Source organism: Oncorhynchus keta, chromosome 23, assembly GCF_023373465.1.
Source record: "Oncorhynchus keta strain PuntledgeMale-10-30-2019 chromosome 23, Oket_V2, whole genome shotgun sequence".
Classification (NCBI taxonomy): domain Eukaryota; kingdom Metazoa; phylum Chordata; class Actinopteri; order Salmoniformes; family Salmonidae; genus Oncorhynchus; species Oncorhynchus keta.
In genome coordinates this window covers 28,152,397-28,164,923 of record NC_068443.1, presented here as the reverse complement: position 1 = coordinate 28,164,923, position 12,527 = coordinate 28,152,397, and the positions used below count along the sequence as shown (strand labels likewise).

General features: G+C 44.9%; 1 pseudogene; it reads left to right on the top strand.

Moving 5' to 3' along the window:
• LOC118402538 (translation initiation factor eIF-2B subunit gamma-like) overlaps positions 1–12,527 on the top strand; it is a 57,893-nt pseudogene that overhangs the window by 19,419 nt on the left and 25,947 nt on the right.

The window sequence follows — 12,527 nt, the reverse complement described above, 5'->3', positions numbered from 1 at the left end:
GATGTCTGGGCTGTGAAAGCTGTCAGCACCCTACCAGGTCCTGGACTGCGGCCCTGGGCCCGGATTCACACAGCATCTCAGAGTAGTGATATAGGATCACTTTTACCTTCTAGATTGTAATAAGTTTACGTGGACAGGTGGGGACTTCCTAGATCAGAACTCCTACTCTGAACCTATACTATTGATACGGCCCCTGGTCCCAGATCAGCACTCCTACTCTGACCCTATACTATTGATACGGCCCCTGGTCCTAGATCAGCACTCCTACTCTGACATTATATTATTTTTTTATTTTATTTTTATTTCACCTTTATTTAACCAGGTAGGCTAGTTGAGAACAAGTTCTCATTTGCAACTGCGACCTGGCCAAGATAAAGCATAGCAGTGTGAACAGACAACACAGAGTTACACATGGAGTAAACAATTAGCAAGTCAATAACACAGTAGAAAAAAATGGGCAGTCTATATACAATGTGTGCAAAAGGCATGAGGAGGTAGGCGGATAATACAATTTTGCAGATTAACACTGGAGTGATAAATGATCAGATGGGCATGTACAGGTAGAGATATTGGTGTGCAAAAGAGCAGAAAAGTAAATAAATAAAAACAGTATAAAACAGTATGGGAATGAGGTAGGTGAAAAAGGGTGAGCTATTTACCTATAGACTATGTACAGCTGCAGCGATCGGTTAGCTGCTCGGATAGCTGATGTTTGAAGTTGGAGAGGGAGATAAAAGTCTCCAACTTCAGCGATTTTTGCAATTGTTCCAGTCACAGGCAGCAGAGTACTGGAACGAAAGGCGGCCAAATGAGGTGTTGGCTTTAGGGATGATCAGTGAGATACACCTGCTGGAGCGCGTGCTACGGATGGGTGTTGCCATCGTGACCAGTGAACTGAGATAAGGCGGAGCTTTACCTAGCATGGACTTGTAGATGACCTGGAGCCAGTGGGTCTGGCGACGAATATGTAGTGAGGGCCAGCCGACTAGAGCATACAAGTCGCAGTGGTGGGTGGTATAAGGTGCTTTAGTGACAAAACGGATTGCACTGTGATAGACTGCATCCAGTTTGCTGAGTAGAGTGTTGGAAGCCATTTTGTAGATGACATCGCCGAAGTCGAGGATCGGTAGGATAGTCAGTTTTACTAGGGTAAGCTTGGCAGCGTGAGTGAAGGAGGCTTTGTTGCGGAATAGAAAGCCGACTCTGGATTTGATTTTTGATTGGAGATGTTTGATGTGAGTCTGGAAGGAGAGTTTGCAGTCTAGCCAGACACCTAGGTACTTATAGATGTCCACATATTCAAGGTTGGAACCATCCAGGGTGGTGATGCTAGTCGGGCATGCGGGTGCAGGCAGCGATCGGTTGAAAAGCATGCATTTGGTTTTACTCGCGTTTAAGAGCAGTTGGAGGCCACGGAAGGAGTGCTGTATGGCATTGAAGCTCGTTTGGAGGTTGGATAGCACAGTGTCCAATGACGGGCCGAAAGTATATAGAATGGTGTCGTCTGCGAGAGGTGGATCAGGGAGTCGCCCGCAGCAAGAGCAACATCATTGATATATACAGAGAAAAGAGTCGGCCCGAGAATTGAACCCTGTGGCACCCCCATAGAGACTGCCAGAGGACCGGACAGCATGCCCTCTGATTTGACACACTGAACTCTGTCTGCAAAGTAATTGGTGAACCAGGCAAGGCAGTCATCCGATAAACCGAGGCTGTTGAGTCTGCCGATAAGAATTTGGTGATTGACAGAGTCGAAAGCCTTGGCGAGGTCGATGAAGACGGCTGCACAGTACTGTCTTTTATCGATGGCGGTTATGATATCATTTAGTACCTTGAGTGTGGCTGAGGTGCACCCGTGACCGGCTCGGAAACCAGATTGCACAGCGGAGAAGGTATGTTGGGATTCGAGATGGTCAGTGACCTGTTTGTTGACTTGGCTTTCGAAGACCTTAGATAGGCAGGGCAGGATGGATATAGGTCTATAGCAGTTTGGGTCCAGGGTGTCTCCCCCTTTGAAGAGGGGGATGACTGCGGCAGCTTTCCAATCCTTGGGGATCTCAGACGATATGAAAGAGAGGTTGAACAGGCTGGTAATAGGGGTTGCGACAATGGCGGCAGATAGTTTCAGAAATAGCGGGTCCAGATTGTCAAGCCCAGCTGATTTGTACTATAGATATGGCCCCTGGTCCTAGATCAGCACTCCTACTCTGACATTAGATGGGCACTTCTTTTTTTAATTTTCTTTTTAAAATTAATTTTACCCCTTTTTTCTCCCCAATTTCGTGGTCTCTAATTGTTTAGTAGCTACTGTCTTGTCTCATCACTACAACTTCCATATGGGCTCGGAAGAGACGAAGGTTGAAAGTCATGCATCCTCCGATACACAACCCGATATACTGTCTTGTCTCATCACTACAACTCCCGTATGGGCTCGGAAGAGACGAAGGTTGAAAGTCATGCATCCTCCGATACACAACCCAAGCCGCACTGCTTCTTAACACAGCGCGCATCCAAGCCGTGTGTTGGAGGAAACACCGTGCACCTGGCAACTGCGGCCCGCCACAGGAGTCGCTGGTGCGTGATGAGACAAGGATATCCCTACCGGCCAAACACGCTAGGCCAATTGTGCGTCGCCTCACGGTCGCGGCCGGTTACGACAGAGCCTGGGCGCGAGCCCAGAGTCTCTGGGTTAAGGGCGCTGCAGTACAGCGCCCTTAACCACTGCGCCACCCGGGAGGCCCTCTAGATGGGCACTTCTACTCTGATACTATAGATGCGGCCCCTGATCCTACATCAGTACTCCTACTCTGACACGAAAGATACGGTCGCTGGTCCTAGATCAGCACTCCTACTCTGAGACACTGTAAATATGGGCTCTGGTCTTAGGCTTTGGTTCTGGGGTGTAGGTCTGGCTCTGGGTTATGGTCTGTGCTTTGGGCTTGGGGTTCTGGTATTGGGCTGTGGACTAAGGTCCTGGGCTCTTGGCTGGGCTGTGGGAGCTGGTCTTTTGGGAGCTCGTAAATACTTCAGGGAGCCAGAGCCACTGTAAATCCTGCCCAATAAGAGAGGGGCCGCAGCAGCTGCAAGCACGCTTCCCTGCAAAAGGAAATCAGCCACACACACACTAATGTGGAGATACACACACACACACACACACATGCAAGCATGTATGTACATACTAGAGCTGGGACGATAAACCAAAAATTATCGACACCGACCATTTCAATCAATTATAATTACTTTTCTGATATTGTTCATTATGATAAGTAACCTATTCTAGAGAAATGTCAAGTTTGAAGTGAAATAAGTTTGCTAATATGGGTGATTGTGCAGTGCAGTCAAAAAGGTGATTTTCCTGTGTTTTATATATACAATGCCTTCGGAAGTATTCAGACCCCTTGTCTATTTCCACATTTTGTTATGTTACACCCTTATTATAAAATGTATTCAATTGTTTATTTCCCCTCATCAATCTATACACAATACCCCACAATGACAAAGTAAAAACCGTTTTTTAGGAATGTTTGCAAATGTAAAAAAAAAACGGAAATATCACATTTACATCACATTTACATAAGTATTCAGACCCTTTACTCAGTACTTTGTTGAACCACTTTTGGCAGCAATTACAGCCTCGAGTCTTCTTGGGTATGACACTACAAATTTTGTACACCTGTATTTGGGGAGTTTTTCCCATTCTTCTCTGCAGATCCTCTCAAGCGCTGTCAGGTTGGATGGGGAGCGTCACTGCACAGCTATTTTCAGGTCTTTCCAGAGATGTTCAATTGGATTCAAGTCTGGGCTCTGGCTGGGCCACTCAAGGACATTCAGAGACTTGTCCCGAAGCATAGAGTTGTTTTCCTGTTGGAAGGTGAACCTTCGCCGCCAGTCTGAGGTCCTGAGCGCTCTGGAGCAGGCTTTCATCAAGGATCTCTCGTACTTTGCTCCGTTCATCTTTCCCTCGATCCTGACTAATCTCCCAGTCCCTGCCACTGAAAAACATCTCTACAGCATGATGCTGCCACCACCATGCTTCATTGTAGGGATGGTGCCAGGTTTCTTCCAGATGTGATGCTTGGCATTCAGGCCAAAGAGTTCGATGTCGGTTTCATCAGACCAGAGAATCTTGTTTCTCATGGTCTGAGTGTCTTTATGTGCCTTTTGGCAAACTCCAAGCGTGCTGTCATGTGCCTTTTACTGAGGAGTGGCTTCCGTCTGGCCGTCTGGGCACCATAAAGTCCTGATTGGTGGAGTGCCGCAGAGATGGTTGTCATTCTGGATAGTTCTCCCATCTCCACAGAGGAACTCTGGAGCTCTGTCAGAGTTAATAGACCAGTAAGAAAGAGTTCCAAACCTCTCTGCTAATAAGTTAGTTTTCCCTTCCCCACTCAGACCACTCCTAGAAAGTAAGGTATTTCATTGTTACCCAACAATTATTTGATATTGAGATAAAAAAAAAAACGGCACATCGGACCTTTATTGGGACAATTGATGGCTACAACCATCAAATTAGTAGTTTAAAGGTTAATGAAATAAAAACTGTTGTTATAAACTTATCATTCTATTTATCATTATCACACCAATTCAGGCCATTTTGTCGAAATATGATTATTGTCCATATCGCCCAGCTCTAGTAAATAAAAACACACACATGTATAGACACACACCAGGATGTTACATGCTGAAATACTTGTGTATATTGGAAACATGTGAACATCAAGGCCTACCCAAGACATAAATTGTATCCACACATAAGCAGGCATAAACATGCACAACTTCAAAAATCTTGTATAGGACTACAATTTTATTAGCATTTTCTAAACATTTGAAACCTACCCAAGTTGAGCTTTAAAAGAGAAGTTGTCAATGAGCACTACACCACTTATTGAGAGACTGAGGTGTAGTGAGCTTTATGATATCTCAAAGCTGCCGGCGAGCCTAACTCTTATTAAGCTAACCCAAGTATCGACACTTTGTCGCTTATTTCAGCCTAAGATGTCAAAAGTCTGTTTTGACTCCGTTTCCCCCATTAACCCTCTTTTCCCCGAGAGTAGGAAGTTTGAACACGGTGTTAGACGTCTGAAAGTCTCCAGTCGTTCCCTAGCTGTTTGTCTAAGCTGTCTCCAGAGTCTTTACTTGTCTGCCGTTGTATTTATACAGACATGGACCGGGTGACATGTGGAATGGGAACGCTGGGCTGCTGTCCTGTCCTGTGGTACTGCTAACCTGGGACCTTTGATATCAATGCATGAGTTATGCGAATGGGCAAGTTACAAACGCTGATCTTGTGTTAGGATCATAAGTTAGTATCCACCCCTTAAATATAACGATCTCTTCAGTTATCTTACCGGTATTTGTTTTTCTGCAGTCCTCAAATTGCATGTTCTTGACCCCTGTCCTAGATTACCACCACATTCTTCCCATGCTAGTTGTCTGAGTGGTGACACCTATCACTACCCATTTCCACATGTGAGCTGAAATGGAAGCCGGAAACCTTCTACACATGTGATATGAGTTGGCCCCTGAATTGATTTGACAGTGTGAAGGCTCCTGCAGATTCCTCTTGCATACAATGTTGCTCCACTTTCCACTGTAAACTCAGCAAAGGTGAAGTTATAGTCTTTATACAGTATATACTACCATACAGTGGCGTAGCTTCAGCCGGTGCGGTTACACCAGGACCCGCGACGTACATGGGCCCGGAGCTGCGGGCCCCCTATGTCATTTGAATACCGCCCCACCATGCCCAAGTATTAATTGGTGATGCCGGTCCATCACGTCTAGAATTTGACGAGAAGATCTGTCTTTAACCTAGGGTATGATAAATGAACCCACTAATGGTTTCACCAACAAAATGTTTTTTGCCACTACATAAGTCAGCATGATATTTTAGTGTATTGATGACAATAAATCAAATTAATTTGCGAAATAAATCATATTATTCGATAGTTTCAATACCATCTTATGGTAATGAAATGCATTCTGGGATTCATTGTGCAAATACTCTCCAAAGCGTTGTTTCTGTCATCGTTTTAAGCATTTTTTAACAGTTGAGCTAGCTATCAAGAGATAACGGATTAAAAAAAGAAAGTTGAGAATAGAAGATTACGGATTTAAAAATCAGCAATTTATCAATACAAAAGTGGAGTCCAAAAGAGGAAGGCCAAAAATGAGAAAGCAAAGGAGGTACAGTATCACAATTTGTTTAATTAGATAATTTTTTCAAGTGCAGTTCATGTGCAGCCATTGCTAGCACAAGCAATGTAGCAGGACCAGAAGAGGATGTGGGTTTATCATCGCCAGCAGCAGCTTTTAGCGGGTCAAGTGAGCCAAGGCCAAGCTGTTCCATTGTGCCAGAGTAGCAACTTTGACAGAGGATACAGGCTGTCAGGTATCATCGGATATGACCCTGAGCACAAGCCAGGCCGGACAAGCTATCCCCGGGCCGGGCGGGGAGGAAGAGGAGCATGGCGAGGCTAGAATCGTGGCGGCTGAGGAAACAGGTGGAAGTGGGACAGACAACCTTTTTACCTATTCAACTGATGGGGCATTATGCAACATGTGGATGCAAAAGTTAAACGGCACGTTATTGCATTAGGCTCATGTAAGCCTACTGGCCCATTCCCAAGAGATGACAAAAGGCGGTCTTTTTCCGTGTCCTATTACACCACTACAACCAAGGCTGGAATCAAATTACCACGTACATGGCTATGTTATTCGGCCAAGCTAGATTGCGCATATTGTGAGCCTTGCTGGCTTTTCTGAGAACGGAGTGCCCCTTCTCTGATGCGTGGGTGAATGGGGTGAGAGATTGGCGCCATCTAACATCCAAAATGGCATGTCATGAGACATCTCAGATTCACATGGGTGCCTGTTTGGTATATGAGCAATGGAAGCTCAGTGGCACTATTGACGCAGAAATGGAGAGTGGCGTGCGTAACGCAGCAAATCTCTGCCGACAGGTGTTGGAGCGCATAGTTAATGTAACTCACACATGCATCATGTAATTTGGCGTTCAGAGGGCACCGTGAAAAGCTGGGGTAGGCCAACAATGGGAATTTTCCTCAGTGTAATTGAACTGCTGTCATTTTACGACCCAGTTCTGAAAGAACTTTTAGAAGCCCTGCAGGATCCGTTCACTATCTCAGTCCTTAACCGAGCGTGGGAAGTGTGACATTCAGGGAGGGGTGCAGGAAGCCTCACTTGTTTTCTTTTTTCTATTATTATGGACACAACACCGGATGTATCCAAAGTTGACCAGTTAGGCTAAGTTTATCGCTATGTGAAAGTGATAAGGGATGCAAATAATGTCGCCACAGATCTGACCATCAGAGTCGTTTTTGGGATTTCTGGACACTGCTGACTCATCAGCAGCTGAGCTTCAACATAAAATCCTGGGCAGCATAGAGGATAATGGGCTGGATATTTCAAAATGTCGTGGACAGGGGTATGATGGAGCTGCTAACAAGAGCGGGGTCTATTCGGGTGTGCAGGCCAGAATATCCGAAAAATAACCGCTTGCTGTTTATGTGCATTGCGCAGCGCACATTCTTAACCTGGCTCTCAACGACTCAAAAATGTGCCAGAGATTAAACAGTTTTATCATACACCTTCTGGCATAGCATAAAGAGATGGTCAATGTTGAGTGGTATATTTGATTTTGAACCAGAAAAAGAAAATGTAACTCTAAAACAACTGTGTCCCACCCGCTGGTCATCTAGATATGAGTCCCTTGCCGCCCTGAGATAGAGATATCTCGCTAGCGACCCACCTCGACAACATCCGGTGAAATTTCAGAGCGCCAAATTCAAAATACAGAAATAGTCATAATAAACATTCATAAAAAATACAAGTGTTATACATCTTAAAGATGAACTTCTTGTTAATCCAGCCGCTTTGTCAGATTTCAAAAGGCTCTGCGGCGAAAGCATACCATGCGATTATCTGAGGACAGCGCCCCGCTTACAAAAGCATACAAACATTTTACAGCCAAGTAAAGGAATTATAAGTCAGAAATAGCAATAAAATAAATCACTTACCTTTGAAGATCTTCATATGGTTGCAATCACAAGAGTCCCAGCTACACAATAGATGTTCGTTATGTTCAATAAAGTCCCTGTTTATATCCCAAAACCTCTGTTTTGTCGGCGCTTTTTGTTCAGTAATCCACTGGCTCAAAGGCAGTCAAAACATGCAGACGAATACATTCTAATAGTACCGGTAAAGTTCGTGGAAACATGTCAAATTATGTTTATAATTAATCCTCAGGTTGTCAATTGTCCAAATAATCAATAAAATTTCAACCGGACAATAGCGTATTCTATAGAAAGGAAAAACAACGAAGGGCGCACACTCTGTCATGTGCGCAAACCAGCTCTGCATTCTTCCTCAGTCCACTGACAGAAAGGTCTCATTCTTCTTCATTTTTCAGAAAACAAGCCTGAAACCATTTCTAAAGACTGTTGACATCTAGTGGAAGCCATAGGAACTGCAATCTGGGTCCTAACCCATTAGATACTCTATAGGCATTAAATTGAAAATACCCACATCAAAAAAATCCCACTTCCTGGATGGATTTTCCTCAGGTTTTCACCTGCCATATCAGTTCTGTTATACACACAGACATTAGAGTGTTTTCTATGCAAATCTACCAATTATATGCATATCCTCACTTCTGGGCCCGAGTAACAGGCAGTTTACTTTGGGCACGCTTCTCGTCCAGACGTCGAAATACTGCCCCCAAGCCATAAGAAGTTTTACGTGCCAAGAAGGACGAGAGGGAGGATGCAGCATTTAGTCGTTCTGCAGACTAAGGTTTTAGAAAATGTGAACGTCATCTCCAAAATGCTACAGGCCAAAGACGCAGACCTGCACAGAGCGGTTAGCCTACTCAGGGACATGATAGAGGTCCTGTCCGGATTCCAACAGGATTTTCCGAAGGCCAAAGTCACTGCAAAGACCCTTGCCGGCAAATGGGGAGATCAGAACGCATTTGAAGACACTCGGAGAAGGAAGGCGAGGCGTCATTTTGATGAGCTATGCGAGGATGAGCGACTGTGTGATGGGGAGAGTAGTTTTAGAGTCAAAGTCTTTAATGCAAACCTTTACATCGTTATCCACCAGCTGTCAAACAGATGTAAACGTCCGTGGGCAACATCGAGTTTGTTTGACTCCATCCATCCCACTACCCTGGCCAACACAGATGATGATGAGATGATGCGCTCTACTAGACCGCCAGGCGGTTGGCTGAACATTACAGCAAAGGTGTATCAGCAAGCTTACATGGCTAATTAATCTCTTTGATGGCCTGTTTTAAGAAGGAAATTGCAAAGCACACTACAATGAGAGACCAGGCCAAGACGCTCATTGTGGATTACAATTCAGTCACTGCTACATTTGGGGAAGTAGTTACAGCGACGCTCCTTTTTATGACTCTGCCTGTAAAACGGTAGCCAGTGCCAAGCACTCCTTTTCCAAACTGAAAATAATTCAATCATACCTGAGGAGCAGCATGTGACAAGAGAGACTGAGTGAGTTGGCCATTCTGTCCATTTGAAAACACCAGGGCCAGGACCATGGATTTTAATGCCATAGTCAATGACTTCGCAGAGCGCAAGGCCCGTCGAATGCCAATCAAATGAGTGAGTAAGCTTATATTTTTACAGGGCAGGCTACCCAGACAGCCTATATAAATCAGGCTTTTATTGAGATTAATTTACATTGAGCGTAGTCGTAGATTGACAAGCAATCTGTTTTTTGAAACCGTGTTCTGGTGCACGGCCGCTGAGCCATTTCATTGTCATTATAGCCTATACGTTTAACTAGGCTATAAGAATAATAGTAATAGTAATACGCACATACGTATCATACACTGTTAAAAGGCATGGTGCCATTTAAGCAATCTGTTTGAATGCTCCTCTTGATTGATTTGCTGGTGTTTTTGCTATAGGCCTGTGCGGGAGGCAGATCATTTGAAATAGCGGTATGTCAGTTTTGCCACCGTGCAAAACCTCAGCGAGCATGTACTGGGCCAAAAGATTTATCTTTATGCTGAGGTTTTATAATATTGACTATTGCCTATTATTTACAGATAAAATCGGGTGTTTTTGACCACTTTGTGCTTTCCATGGTGCTGATCGACTTATACTGGTTAATTTCTGACCACCGTCCATGGTGCTGATCGACTGGTTAATTTCTGACCGCTGTCCATGGTGCTGAATGTATTGGCTGTATTGCTGCTTCTTTGGTAACAGCTTCAAATGTGCCTGTAGATTATAGCTTCTGCTCTGCTGTTACAATGCTTAGTAATATTAACACACAGCCTTACCAACAAAATTATTTACATTTTAAGGAAAATATGGGTGGTGACAGGGGCCCTTAATTTTTTGGGGGGCACCTAGGCCCGTCATGATTAAGCTACGCTACCATAGTTTCATTCTCTTTCCGGATGAAACCATGGATTTGGTCAATCACTTGAGGTCTACAGTACCTGGTTCCCGCAACACTAAATATATTTGAAGAATTTAGTACCATTGCAAAACTAGTAATACAGTATGTGTCTTGTCCCCTGTGTGCCATGAAGCACACTCCTCAAACATTCCTCTCTTTAAATAGCGTCAATGTATTGTCCGATGGCAGGGAATATATACATTTAACTGCACATTTTCCCAGCTAACTACCCAAGTCTGGACATTTTGGGGCCGTTTGTATTTACCTTCTGTGCTCAGACACGAGAGAGGACAAAGAGCCAAGGTCTTTATAGTAAAGCGAAATGTAGCTGGATGCGTGAGCAAATTTGTCTGGGCCTTGCAGTGGTGTTGACACAGACTAGGTCCAGAACAGCAGTTAGCAGTGTCCCCTCAGAGAGAAGCACAAGTACTATTACCTCACAGCACTGCTACCATGTGGAATGTGCTCATTTAGGAGGTAGATCCTACTACATGCTGAGGTTTTTAGTAGTCAGTCATAACGCTTGGGAGTGAATCACCATAGCCTGAGGCGTTTTGCAACAATGTTCTGTTTCACTTATAAGCCAGGCCCCCTAGACCAACAGGAATCACACATTAGACTTGTGCCTGGGAAATGCAGTGGCTTATGGCCAAACAATGTGTATTGTATTTCTACTAAAATGATCACCCAAATGGGGATCCTTCCATCAGCATGTAGGCCGTCCCATTGGACGGACAGACTAGGCCTGTAGCCGCTCCTGCTTGTGTTTAACCATGGTGTCCTGCTCCATAAAGGGCACTTGTCGAACCTCACCCCAACCGCTCCCATCCTCGCCACACCACACCTGACCCCCATACACCGTACACTGATCCCTGGGTATCTCTCCTGCTTGGCCTCCCTCCCTGCCTGCCTGCCCGGCCCCACAGGTGCCAAACAAGGATGTCAGATGCTGGGTGTTCCTATAAATCTAGTTTACTTCCATCTGCATTTGGCATACAGTTCACACACACAGGATATGACAACCTGTTTGCTCTGGTCTGTGTGTGGACCGGAGGACCACATTGGGACCACATGTGGGTGGTGTGATGTGCTAGAATATTCCTGTCTCTGTTTTCAGCCTCTTGTTGGTGGATTCAACACATGGCCCCTCTATGAGCTGGTTAATGGAATGGCTCAAAGTTGTCATAATTTACCTCTTGCCTGTTTACCCTCCTCCCCCTCACAACGTGATTTATACGGCCCAGCATCTGGTTCTGAAATCTGCATCGCCAAACAGACCTCCTGACTTATTCTCAATGTTTCAAATCGCATTCTTCACCCAAGAAAAGGCGGAGAGGGGAGGCTCTCACATAACGCCCCGGAGATGAGATGGTTTTCTTATGGTTTCGCTTCATAAATGTCACATTAAGGGGAGACGGGGGGGTATGGGGGGCTCAGTTGAATGTGACACCACCAGGCAGGCTGGATAGCCGGTTTGTTATGGTGGTGCTTCACCACTCTGATCATGGTGGGTGTTAGGTGGAGGTTTCATTTGTTTCACCTGGTGCTCTGATCCAGAGGTCATATAGACTAGTGAGTGTATGGATATGGAATTTTATGATCCATGGCCTTGGTTCTGTCCAAGGAACTGTTTATGGAGTTGGATCTCATGGTCACTTTATGTGAGCAGTGCTTACAGAGGCCTTCTCACAGGATGAGTTCTGCTTTCACCATGGTCATATCTACTGTGCTAGCTTTGCTAACTGACATCACTGTCTTAGAGAATTGATGTTGGCTTCTGTAGGCAATGTCGACTGTAGGCTTAGATTTAATTCTGTAACTAACCACCATTCGGCAAGTATAGAACGTTATATTATCATGATCATTTTACCCGAGGACTTCAAAAATAAAACCCAAACAGCAATTATTCTCAATTAAAGCGTTTCTACACGATACCACCACAATCTCTGATCCTGTGAGTTTTTCCCATCTCTTTCTTCCTGCCTGGTGCAGCAACCTTTGGTTTGCCTTCAGCTGCAACTCAGAGACTTCCCACATCACTCAGACAGCCTGGCTGCTGCTGCTCTCAGATGAATTAG